The following is a 13,061-nucleotide window of genomic DNA, read 5'->3' on the forward strand; positions in this document are numbered from 1 at the left end:
TGTCTGTCTGCGTATCTTGCCTCGAGGAATATCATGTGCTCTTAACCATTTCCATGGCCCCCTGGGAGTCCGGACCTCCGGCTGCTTCTGTGACCTTGCTGCTCCCATGAGAATTGTGCCCACTTTGCAGCAGTCAAGTGCTACCACGTGGTCTCTGTCATTATAGGTTCTTCTCATCCCCGCTGCTCTCAGGGAGTCTGCTCTGGAATAGCATCTCCCACCCGCAGCCCCGGCCAGTGGCGGAAACGGTCAACAACGAACTTCTTCCAGAAGGTCAGCGTGTCCTGTGGGGTCTCTGGAGAAGAGCCAGCTGGGGGTTCTTCAGGCCTTCTGTAGGATAATCCGGCCTAGCAGGCCCTGTCCTGTAAGCCGTTCGATCCTTCCTTCTACCACCTGCCACCACAGTTCTGGCTTTTCTGCTTCACTTACTTTGTGCCACTGCTGTGTCCAGGCCCACCCAAGCCATCCTGGCGGAATCCTGTATCACAGCAACGTGCTCCCATATTATTAAATCTTCTCTAAGCAGGAGTCCCTGGATGGCTCAGTCGGTTAAGGGTCTGACTCTTGATTCCAGCTCAGGGCATGATCTCATGGTTCGTGAAGTTCGAGCCCCACATTGGGGCTCTGCGCTGACAGAGCAGAGCCTGCTTGGGATTCTCTTTCTCCCTTTCTCTCTCTGCCCTTCCCCCACTTGCATTTTCTTTCTCTCTCTCTCTCTCTCCCTCAAAATAAATAAATAAAAAAAATACACTTAAAACAAAAATCTTCTCCAATCAGACCTTATGTTCTGCCCCCGGGGCCCTCGTTCTTGGGGCCCAGCCTCAGATCCACTCTCCGGACTCCTGCCAGGACTTGTTGGCAGGACATTCCGGTAGCGCCTCCAGGGTACGGTATGGGCTTCTTCCTCCCCTTCACAGGCTGGGTTTTGTTGCGACTTGACTCGTGTTCTTTGTCTGGGGGCCGGGCGAGGGCATGCATGCCATGCTGCCTGGCAGGGACCCCGCACCATCTATAAGCTGGGAGGGGGAGGGGGGCTTTAGCCCTTAACAGGGTGGGTGGAGCACTTCCTCAGGGGCAGGGGGTTCAGTGGAACCCGGAGACTCGAGCTGTTTGAGTGCATTGACCCAGATGCTTCCATGCCAAGTCTCTGAGTCCTAATCCTTGTCTACTGGGGTATGACCTTGGCAGGACAGACTTGTCTTCGGTTGAGAATTTGATCTTCTCTGGATCTCCATTCTTCTCTTTCTCCGCTGGGGTCGGTTTTCACACTGCTATTGGGGGCCACAGAGGAGGCCTCCTCCTTGTCGACAGAGATGCTCACAGTTTCTGTAGCCTGTCCAAACTTGGGTCCTGGGGGTCCTGGGGTGGCTGGGCGTGTCGGGTATGTTCCCATCACTTCAGAGGGGCACTGGGTAGTGGTAGGGTGTGGCCTGGTGGATCAGGATGGCGTACTTGGGGGGGGGGCAGAATTATAGTGAGGCCCCCTGTGGTGAAGGCCCGGGGTCAGCACTGGCTCCTTGGCCCAGGCATCGCTGAGGAAGGCGACGAGTCCTGAAGGGGTGGGTGAGAAGGGTAACCATCCGCCATCTTGTCTCCCCTGTGACTGCGCCATTATTCTTCTAGTGAATTCCCAGACCCGATTCTTAGCTTTTTCTGCCCTCCAGCTGCAGAAGATAAGAGTCTCTCTCTCTACTTGCTGCCAAGGAGACTTTTACACTTTGCCTTAAATTGATGATTAAGTCCTCAGCCTTTCATTGCCTTTCTTTAAGCATTGATAGCCTCCAGCCATGTGACCCCACAGTCCTTGCAGTCCTATTTCCCTCCAACTTCTGAAATGCCTGGGGATTGGCCTCCACCAGTGCCTTCCTTCCAAGGTTTCCCAACCCAGGGCATCCCCAGTGAAAGTTTTAACAATTGCACCAGGTCCAGAGTGCCAGGGCCTCCCGGCTCCTGACCTTCCAGCTCCAAACTGGTTTTAGAAGTCTGCTTCCTGTCCGACTTAGGCTCAGGTCATGATCTCCCGGTTTGTGAGTTGGAGCCCTTTGTCTGGCTCTGTGCTGACCGCTCAGAGCCTGGAGCCTGCTTCGGATTCTGTGTCTCCCTTGCTCTCCGCCCCTCCCCCACTTGTGCTCTCTCTCTCTCTCTCTCTCTCTCTCTCTCAAAAATAAATAAAATGTTAAAACAAAATTTTTTTAATTTTTACTTTTTTTTATTAAAAACATTTTAACATTTATTTTTGAGACAGAGAGAGAGCATGAACAGGGGAGGGTCAGAGAAAGAGGGAGACACAGAATCTGCAGAGTAACAAGGTGAACCGCCAACTGGTTGTAGCAGAGGCCTTAGCCGGTCCCGCAGGGAGCCCTGGGGCTAAGTTGGCCCTTCAGCGGTCTCAAATTTAGGCAAGAGGACTTGCCATTGTACCGCGCATCAGGAGGCCACATAACCTGGGGCGAGGCAGAGGAGTATTTGGATGGGAATATCTGAGCGCTCACTAATATGAAATAATGCCTCAAGCGGTGAGCCATCAACAGTCAAGCCACCTGACCGCTGGGGGCGTGAGAGCCCTGATCCCGAAGTGGAGGGAGAGGAAAGGTTCTCGGATATCACAGGCCTCCCCCCTCCCCCCTCGGGAAGAGTGAGGCTGGAAGATGCCAGGTTCTTGGTGACATCCTTGAGCTGCTGCGTGAAACTTTGCCTGAAGTCACATTTCCTTCGTACTTTTCAGTTAAACATGCAAGTTCTCCTTTACGCTGAGGCCACGTGAGTTGGGCTTTCTGTCCCTTGCGACCCAAAGACCGTCCACGATCGGTGGATCCGCGTGGGAGCGCCAACGCTTTATTCCCGTTTTCAAAACCAGAGGCCAAGATTAAATTTGTGAATTGGAAAATGCACAAAGGTTTCGGTATAAATTTAATGAGGATTGTTTTGTTTTGTTTTGTTTTTGACTGTTGGGTTACCTGAACATGGGGTGTGAATTACCTATGGAAATGTTTACAAACTTACACTGTGGTATAATTGGCGCTTGTTTGCGCCCTTCATTAATATTTAATTTCACACCATTTCTTGAACGAATTTATTGGCACATTTTCACATTCCGCTGAGAGACTTAACATAAATCACATTAATAATAAATGGCAGGAGAGCTTTTTACATTTCTTTTTCTGAGCTATCATTTTAAACTAATTTTCTATGACAGGGCGTCCTAAATGTACTCTTGAAGATAAGACTTTCTTAATGTGTGCCGCGGCAGCCAACAGGGAACACCATGTGATTTTAATTATATTCACGTCTTGGATTTTGACAGTGCTTTCTGTCATTAACTCTTGCTTAGTGTTCCTCTTCATAAAGGGTCTGCAGCCACCCATGAAAAAAACAGGCTTGCTCCGACAAGTGCTTGAAGCTCAAATAAAACTAAAGAAGCAAGGTCATCAGCTGAAGCAAGAAGTGTTCTTGTGGGAACTGGGGCGAGACATGTTTGTCAGGAAGGCGAGGACCTGAATTCTTCAGGTGGCCCATCTTCCCGTTGACAGGCTGTCACGCTCCGTCTACTTCCTGAGAAACCACCAAGTTAAGCCGTATTTAGTCATAAGTAATTCAAAAGTTTTATGCGGAAGAGATAAGAGAGGATAAACCACCAGAAGCCCATCTTCAAACGCGTGTCAAGAAGGAAGCTGCGGAATTTCAAAACAAACTTTAAAATAGTTTAAAATTCTTAAAAGTACTTTTTCGCCAAGCGGATATTCAAAAGAAGCGCGAAAACTGGTATTTTTCCCCCCTGCAATGCTGCTGTGAAAGTATAGATTCTTTTGATGGCAAGTGGTAGAAATCCAGCAGAGAGGGTGATGGGGCGATTAAAGTAACCAAAATGTTCTGTTGCAAAGTAAGAAGGGGAATCCCTCCTCCCCCTCTCCCATAGCCTACTTCCACTTCCAAGGGGATCCCCAAGTCGGGATAACTATTGGTTTTGCGTGCACATCGACCTTCTCCTGCTAACAGCATCCCCTTTGTTTTGGAGGAAATACACCTGACGCCCTGTCGGCACCGTGGGGGTGCTGTCAATCACTGGGCCCCTCCCACTCCTGCAAGCAGGGTGGGCTCGTGCCTCCGGCTGCCCCTAATTTAGCCGTACATCTTCCTGGAGACAGTGATTGGGCCAAGAGGTGGGCACGTGACAAATACTGCCCAATCAGAGGCTTCTCCTCTGAAGGCCTGAGGGCTGGGTCTCAACGCTGTTCTTGGTAAGTGGAGTTTCCTGAGCAAGGTCACGGAAAGGGAAGTAGGTAGGAATGCGGTTAGAAGCCCAGAGAGGAGCCAACCCATTCCACAAAAGGAAGGAGAGCACTGAAGGGGGAGGTCCATGGGAAGAGTCAGGAGTGGCAGGAAAAGTGTCAGCGAGGTAATTGGGAGGGTGGGGGTGGAGAGCGTGGAAGGATGAGGAGGGCGGGACTCCCAGGGAGGCATCAGGAAGGCTGGGTGAGGCTGTCTCTGTCCCAGGTTTCTCTCCTTGTGGGACAAGAGCCTCAGAAAGGGCCAAGGGCAAGGTGGGCCCCTGGCACGCCCCTGGTCAGACTGATCAACATGAAGACCCAGCTTTAATAAAGATTAAACAAACAAACAAGCAAGGGCCCAGGAAGCAGGAGGTGGGGGTGCTGAACAATGCCAGGGGCTGCATGGGGAGGGTCAGAAAAGAGCCCCAAGGACCCACTGACCAGATACTGGGAAGAAGACATGGGCGACAAGGAATCTGAAGAGTTTGCCATCCAGGGAGTGTTGTAAACCCCCACCCTGCTCAGTTTTCTCCATGAAATAGTCAGTAAAATCCACATTGCTGATTCATGCCAGAGCACGCAAGATTGGCATGGGGGAACAACAAAGATTGCTTTCAAGGACAGCGGATGGCTCTGCAGTGACCTCTAACACTCACAAAATAAGAACAGAAGGCTCCTTTCTAAACCTTCTAAATCTCATCCGTTGAAAACCCGCGGGCAAGGCCATATCGAAAGGAGACATTTGCACTGTTATTATTTGATCTGGTTCCAGAGGTCCTTTTCTTTGCCCTGAAGAGGACGACGCAGTGGGTAGGGTTGGAAAGCCTCATGAGCCCCGTGCCTCTCTGGGGAAGGTCTGCCTTTTGTTTCCATGCTTGAACCCACCAGAGAGACCCAGTCAGAAGGTCACTGCTGGCCAAGTTATTCTGGACATCGTTGGGCAAAACTGTCACCATCACTGATGTCTGGATCTTATTCTTCCCGTGGGGGCTTAGAGGGCGGTATCTGGGTGGGAATCCATAAAGCCTGAAGCTTTACTAATAAGAAACATTAGATGGAACAGTCTGGTTCAGTCTAGAGGGGATCAAAGTAGAAGGTCCTGGCCACTAAACTCTGCCCCCAAGCATGGACCAGGAGGAACCTGTGAGCCTTCCTCGCTGAGGATGGCGCCAAAGGCAGGAGGTGATGGCGCGTGGCCATGTTGGTGGGGACGAACCCTAGAGCCAGGGGCTTCCATTTACCTTGTACAGATGACCCTTGAACAATGTGGGGGTTAGGGGTGCCACCTCCCTCCCATACAGTCAAAAATCTGCCTATAACTTTTGACTCCCCCAAAACTTAACTGCTGCTAATAGCCTACTCTTGACCGGAAGCCTAACCGATAGCATAAACAGATGATTAGCACGTATTTTGATTGTTATATGGGTTGCATACTGTGTTCTCAACAGGAAAGCCAGCTAGAAAGAAGAAAGTGCTCTTAAGAAAATCAGACGGAAGATAAAACACATTTCCGGCGCTGGACTATAAAAGCATCCACATGGAAGTGAACCCCCACAGTACATATGGGTGCTGTTTAAGGGTCAGCTGTACTAACCGGACCTCCAGAGGAGCGGCCTGGGCAACATCAGTTATGTGGTGTCCCAGCATGTGGCACAGGACAACGAATGCAGTGACGCTTACGAAACTGAGACCCACGGTCTCTATTACGCGTCTCTGGGCAGGTGCAAAGCCTCGGTGCCACCCAGCCATGCAGAGAAAATAGCCCTGCGCTTCAAGAGAACCAGTTTGCCCCAGATGAGCTAACAATGGCCGAGCCAATTGAAGCTTCCCAATCAAGAGTCTCCATGTTGGATGGTGACCGGGCTATCCACTGAAACCCTCTCTCCTTGGGAAGGTTGGAGGTGAGAAGCAGACAAAAAGAGATGCTAGGGAAGGCCCTGAGAGACAGACGCCACCCCCCCCCCCGCCCCCACTGCCACAACTCCCAGCAGCCTGAAAGAGTGGGACCCACACGGCCCCTGGTCCCTCAGCCCCTCGCAGAAGAGGCTGAGCTTGGCAGGCCTCGTCTTGGGAGCCTCTCTAGCTCCCAGGGCTCACCAGGCTCATTTCTAAATGCACACCCACCATCTGTTGGCTGATTTACGCCTGGCTGGTTGCAAAGTCGAGGCTCGATTTGGGTCTTGGGACTTGAATTCATTCCAAAATCAAAGGTGTCAAGCTTAGTGGCCTTAAAATTCTGGAATCATTTTGGGAAATGAGGACGTTGTACAATCTCTTGACGTGTCTTCCATTTTCAGAGAAACCTGGAGAAGGTGCCGAGAGGCCCCCTGAAACAACCGTTTCCCCATCTGGGCTGGGGCCCCTGTGGACCAGGGAGGGGGGCGCCCTTGGGAAGCTCCTGCTCACACCCACCTGCTCCCTTCCTGGATCAGCTTGCTTCCTTCCTGTCCTCCTTCCTCCCTCCTTTGCTTTTATGTCCCCGCGCCCCATACCGTTTCAGCGTTCTGTGCAGAAATTTGAGTTAATCACATGCCTAGTTCATGTGGTTCTGTTATCTCTAGTCCACGCAAGACCCCTCTTTTGTTTGTGATAGTTTATTCTCTGTTATCCGCATTCCCCTTTGCCATTCTGTAGCTCCTCTCCTGCCATAGGCAAATACTCCCGCAAGTGAATCTTTTCTTTGTAGGTGTCCTTGTAAAAAGAGTCTTGCTGCTTTGTATTTTGTATTTTGTGATTTTAGAGACAGAGAGACAGAGTGTGAGCAGGAGAGGGACAGAGAGAGAGGGAGACACAGAATCTGAAGCAGGCTCCAGGCTCTGAGCCATCAGCACAGAGCCCGATGCGGGGCTGGAACTCACGAACCGTGAGATCACGACCTGAGCTGAAGTCAGACGCTTAAACGACTGGGCCACCCAGGCGCCCCCCCCCCACCCCAACCCATTGCTTCTAACCCTGCAAAGTTCTCCATGTTGTGTGTGTGCTGGGCACCTGCCACTTACTCCCAGACCCACTTTCCACCTTGCTCAGTGCTCTGGGAAGCGAAACTCTGTGAGCTGTAGCTATCAGGTTCTCTTATCTTCCGGCTGCCAGTTGAATTTGGGCTTCAGGAAGCGTCATCAGGAGATGAGACAGTAGGCAGGGGATGAGGCCGGGATGTTTATTTGGTCTGATGGGCTGGGGGAGCAGTGGCTGAATTCCTTTACCCACGGCAACAGGCCACCGCTCATGTCCAGAGGCCTCTTCCTGCTGTCGCTCCTTCAGACACCAGGGAGGTGACAGCTCCCGGCAGATGCCAATCTGATGATGCTTGGCTGTCGCTTGTTGGTATCTCCGGATGCTGCCCGTACCTTGTACACGATTCCATCACCGAAGTCCCCCCCGGCTGCCCTGTTGGATCCGCACCCTGCCTGACTCAGCATGTACTCACCACATTTATTTCTCTTCACTCCATGAGCTGGGGACCCCTACATCGCCCGCCAGCTCCCGGCCCCCACAAGTATCTCTGGGATAAACATCTTCAATCCCCTCTTGCCCCCCCGTGGCCTGCCTTTCCAATCTCAGTGCATTCCCCTTGCTCTTAAGGCTGGAGCATCTAGGATGGTTCTTCTTCTTCTTTGTGGTCAGTTACCACGGGGGTTCTTTTTTTAATAATTTTTTTTAAAAAGTTTATTTATGGGGCGCCTGGGTGGCTCAGTCGGTTAAGCGTCCAACTTCGGCTCAGGTCATGATCTCGAGGTCCGTGAGTTCGAGCCCCGCGTCAGGCTCTGGGCTGATGTCTCAGAGCCTGGAGCCTGCTTCCAATTCTGTGTCTTCCTTTCTGTGACCCTCCCCTGTTCATGCTCTGTCTCCCTCTGTCTCAAAAATAAATAAACATTAAAAAAAATTTAAAAAAAAGTTTATTTATTTTGAGAGCGAGAGAGTGGGGGGAAGGGGCAGAGAGAGAGAGAGAGAGAGAGAGAATCCCAAGCAGGCTCTGTGCTGTCAGCACGCAGCCCGATGCAAGGCTCAAACTTTCGAACCATAAGATCATGACCTGAGCTGACCTCAAGAGTCCGACACTTAACCGACTGAGCCACCCAGGCGCCCCAACATGGGGGTTCTTAACCGGGGGCAGTTCCATCCCCAGGGGACAGCTGGCAATGTCTGGAGACATTTATGGCGGTCATGATTGGCAGTGGGGGTGGTCAGGTGCTAGGGACACGGTAAATAAATTTCTTCCAATGACAGGACAGCGCCCCCTTCTCCCCAAAGAGTTATCTGTTCCAAAATGTCAGTAGTGCCGAGATCGAGAAACACGGAGGTAACACAGTAGCATTTTGGATGTTAGACTTCCTCTTCTGTTGGGCTTTTATTTGTTCCAGAGAGGTAGCCGGAGAGCTTCTCAGATCTTGCCTGGGCTTCTGTGTTAGGTCCTCAAGATTCCTCATTTGTGCCTGAGAGGAGAAAGCTTCGCTCAGTTGGGTTTAGTCGGAGAAGGAGAGTGTGGGCTGTGTCTGTCCAGTGTGTGTGTGGGGGAGCTGAACACAGGGGCACAGGAGCTTGGTGGGGGCCAGCGCCCCTCTTCTCATCACTCTGCTTCTGTCTCCTGTGCTGACAACATTCTCAGGCAGGTGGCTGCCGGGAGCAGTGAGACCTGATATTGTTAAGTTCAAGTCCCGCTGAAAATAGCTGCATCCTGTGCGTTGCCGATTCTCTGGCCTCTGACCTATCTGTCTCCTGGACCAATGATTGAATTCTGGGGAGTGCACCTTGCTGGTCTCGTGCTCCTCCCCTATGGCCGGTGGCGATGCCCACCAGGACCATGAGGGCTGTCCGGGGAGGGGGGATGGGTCCCAAAATGAACACAGGCACTGGGGCTGGAAGAAGAGGGGAATAGATACTAGGAAGCATGTCCACAAGAGTCCCATGGGCCTGCTTCCTATCCTAACCTCCCAATCACTGGCTGTGTGATCTTGGGCAGGTCACTTAACCTCTCAGGGTTTCCTGTTTCCTCTCCTGTGAAAAGAGAATGATAAGAACACCTGTCTCACAGAGTTGCTATGAGGACTATTTGAAATGACACTTATAAAAAGACTAGCATAATGTCTTGCTAAATGGTAGATATTACCACCAGAATTGTAGACGTTATGAATCTACCTCTGGATCCTGCTTCCAGGGGTTCTCGGAAGGCGGGCATCTGGGTGACGGAGGGCTGAGAGCAGGTGTTATCGTCGTTGGGCTGAGAGTCCTTCGAGAACACCCAGAGTAACGATGTTGGTGTGAGTTTAATGCCATTTAGGCATGAGGTCCTGATGCCATTAAAAGGATATTGAGAGGGGCGCCTGGGTGGCTCAGTCGGTTAAGCGTCCGACTTCAGCTCAGGTCACGATCTCACACTTCGTGAGTTCGAGCCCCGCGTCGGGCTCTGGGCTGACAGCTCGGAGCCTGGAGCCTGCTTCCGGTTCTGTGTCTCCCTCTCTCTCTGCCCCTCCCCCGTTCATGCTCTGTCTCTCTCTGTCTCAAAAATAAATAAACATTAAAAAAAAATTAAAAAAAAAAAGGATATTGAGAGAGAGTTCTGGTTGAAGCATGGAGTTAATAGATACTTCGCTTCAGAGTTAGGTGTTCAGCCAAGATACCAACATGGCGGCGTGATTCCTAAGGGTAGATATGGAAGGGTTGGAAGCTGGGTGAGAAAGGCATGTTCGAGAAAGCTTTGGTATGCCACGAGTGCCCCTCTCCTCACACCCCCTGCCTCTTACCCTAAGCTTAGAGGCCAACCGCTTTGAATGCTCAGTATGTGTCCGCTGGCATTCAGAGCCCAGGGCACCTGACTCCTGGATGGAGGACATAAGGGTTGGGCCTGAGAAGAGGTGCGGCTTGCAGGGCCCATGCTTCTAGGGTTTGCTGGGGGAAAGGAAGGGTGAGTGCTTCCCGTGGGTCGGATGAAAGTGCTCGTGAGGGGTCACTGCAGTCCAGTCCAAGAGTGGCAAACACATCTTGGCAGAGAGAAGCTAGCGGTAGAGCCAGAGGCCCAGGGCTGGGGCTTGCGATGCATTTGGCTTGTTGAGGGAGCTAATTGTAACCCAAAACTCTCTCCTCCACACTTGGAGGGAAGGACATGGTTGTCCACTGCCTTCATTTGCGTTTCTTTGCTCTCCTGGGATTGTCTTGCCCAAGCAAATAGTTGATTCGGTAGAGGGGCTTCCAGAAAAACTGACCAGCTCTCCAATGGGAAGCATCAACCTTTGTGGCCTAAGATTCTGTGGCTCAAAATCCTAGCCTGGCCACCCCCACCAATCCTGGACTGTTGTATCACGATTCTTACCCAATCTTAATCTAGCACCCCCCAGGCCTGATTTGTCCCAAGCTTACTATTCTCGGTACCTCCCGACCTTAGCTTTCCTTCTGTGAGACACTACTGGGCTTTGCAAGGCGGTGACCTGCTTATGACGACCAACCACAGTGAGCAGTAAGCTGAGCTTTGTCTCATCAGCAAATACGGGAGATTCTTCTAGATGGGGAGAGGGTAGAGCCTCACCCCTGCAAACCCATGCTAAGTACCAGCCAGGGGGTTGTCCTGAGATGCATCCCAGTTCCGGAGAGCACAGAGGCTGGATCAGCATGACGGCAGCTTTGCTCCTTGACTTTGCTTGGCCCTGGACCGTCCGAAACTTCTGCCAGCAGAAAGGGAGAGGCTAGAAGGGCTTCTCAGGCTGGCTTCTCTGGAAGCAGACGCTGTGGGGGAGTTTGGCCTGCAGGACATTTCTCGGGGCAGTTTATGGGGAAGGATGCCTGAATAAAGGAAGGGCAGGAGCAGGAGTGCACAGAGGGGCCAGGTGACCTGTGACGTCTCCCAGTGGGCCTGTGGCCAGTCACTGGATGTGGGGACGGGCTGCTGGGGAGGCAGCCGCTGAGAGAAATGACGGCGCTCCCAGCCACTGGGCCGGAAGTCCCTGCCGGAAGCCAGAAGAAACTGGTGGCCGGCCTTTGTCCAGTCACAGCTCTCTCTACGTCTGGGCCCCAGCTTGGAGAGCAATCTCCTCAAAAGGAAGATGGATGATTTCCACTATTTTGCAGAATTAGATGTTTAGTGACTAACGTGACAACGATTTGTGACTTGAAGGGGCTGGAGAAAGGACAACCGGGGGCGCCTGGGTGGCCCAGTCGGTTGGGTGTCTGACTTCGGCTCAGGGCACGATCTCACAGTCCGTGGGTTCGAGCCCTGCGTCGGGCTCTGTGCTGATGGCTCAGAGCCTGGAGCCGGCTTCGGATTCTGTATCTCCCTCTCTCTCTGCTCCTCCCCTGCTCATGCTCTGTCTCAAAAATAAATAAAAACATTAAAAAAAATTAAAAAAAATTTTTTTAAACGTTTATTTATTTTTGAGACAGAGAGAGACAGAGCGACCAGACCAACCAGAAGCAACCGCCGGCAGGTGGACGAAGGGAATGGAGTCCGTCCGGGCGCTTCTGAGCTGGGACTGTGGGTAAGTACGTCCCACTACAATGTTGGGAGACGATCGTGTGACCGTCCCCTCAATTCCTCAGGGGCCTGATGCATGGCCACCCTGCACTCGCATGTGCTGGCCACCTCTTCTGGGGTTGTCAGCACCAACCATTGGGTCCAGCTTTCTGGAATGGAGAGGGGGTGGACGTGAGGAGGGAAGGGACACAATATAACCTCTACTTTCTAGAAGAAAGTGGGGGGGGGAATCACTTAAATCTAAAATCTTCCTTCAAGCAATCTATTGATAATAGGGGCAGCACAGGGGAATTTTAGGGCAGTAAAATTATTCTGTTTGACACTGTGATGGTGGATTGAGGTCACTATGCGTTTGCCAAAACTCACGGAACGTACGATACTCAGAGCGATCTCTAATGTAAATGTGGACTTTAGTTAATAATAATGCATCAGTATCGGCTCAGCTCTGACAAACATACCACAGTAATGCGAGATATTAATGATAGGGGAAACTGAGTGTGGGGGGGAGGGAGGTACGTGGGAAGTCTACACTTGCTGTTGAATATTTCTGGAAACCTAAAACTGTTCTCAAAGAATGAAATCTATCAATGAAAACAAAACAAATCTATTAATACAAGGGCATATCTCTAATCCCTTCCAATGAACGTTCACAGCACATGGCTGTTTTCTGCAAAGAAAACCGTTCAACGCACAGAAACAAATGACGTAAGCCCCGGTTTTTATCACGCTTAAAGCCAGCTATCTAGGCACAAGCTTTAGCTGACGCAGACCCCGGACTCACACGCTCCGATCCTCTCAAAGGTTGCGCAAGCATACATTTTCAGTTTCAATAATTCCATTATTTATCTTTGAAAGATACCAGAGCCTTGGACAAATAAGTCCTCTGCGGAGCTCTGAGAAACGACTCCACCTGTTTCTGGGCGGTCTTTCTCCTTCCCCAAGATGACGTTCTCTGCCGGGTAAGTCTCGGTTCCAGCTTAGAAGTGGGGAAGTTTATAGACACACACAGACACACAGACACACAGACACACAGACGCACACACTCTTTCTGGAGTCGCACTCTTTTGCGCTTCTCAGTGAGGGGCCATTTCGACAGGCTTTCTGGAATGGGGAGGGGTGGATCACCAGAGAGCGGGTCTGGGGTGCTGGCCGCCCTCCCAGGTCTCTCCCTTCAAGCTGCGTCACCCCTCTGTTTTCCCCACTTGCTGCCAGCCCTCACTGCAGGGCCCCCCTCCTCCAGGCAGGCAGCAGGGGTCCCGCTCCAAGAGGAGGCAGCCCCTCTCTGTTCTCCATCAGCAGCCTTGTGCCTCTCACAGCCCGGATTGGCGCTT

General features: G+C 51.7%; 1 pseudogene; it reads right to left on the reverse strand.

Annotated features, from left to right (window-relative positions):
* Positions 1-1,317: 1,317 nt before the first annotated feature.
* LOC102967795 lies at positions 1,318-9,892 on the reverse strand (annotated as a pseudogene).
* Positions 9,893-13,061: the final 3,169 nt, after the last annotated feature.

Source organism: Panthera tigris, chromosome E1, assembly GCF_018350195.1.
Source record: "Panthera tigris isolate Pti1 chromosome E1, P.tigris_Pti1_mat1.1, whole genome shotgun sequence".
In the NCBI taxonomy this organism is placed as follows: domain Eukaryota; kingdom Metazoa; phylum Chordata; class Mammalia; order Carnivora; family Felidae; genus Panthera; species Panthera tigris.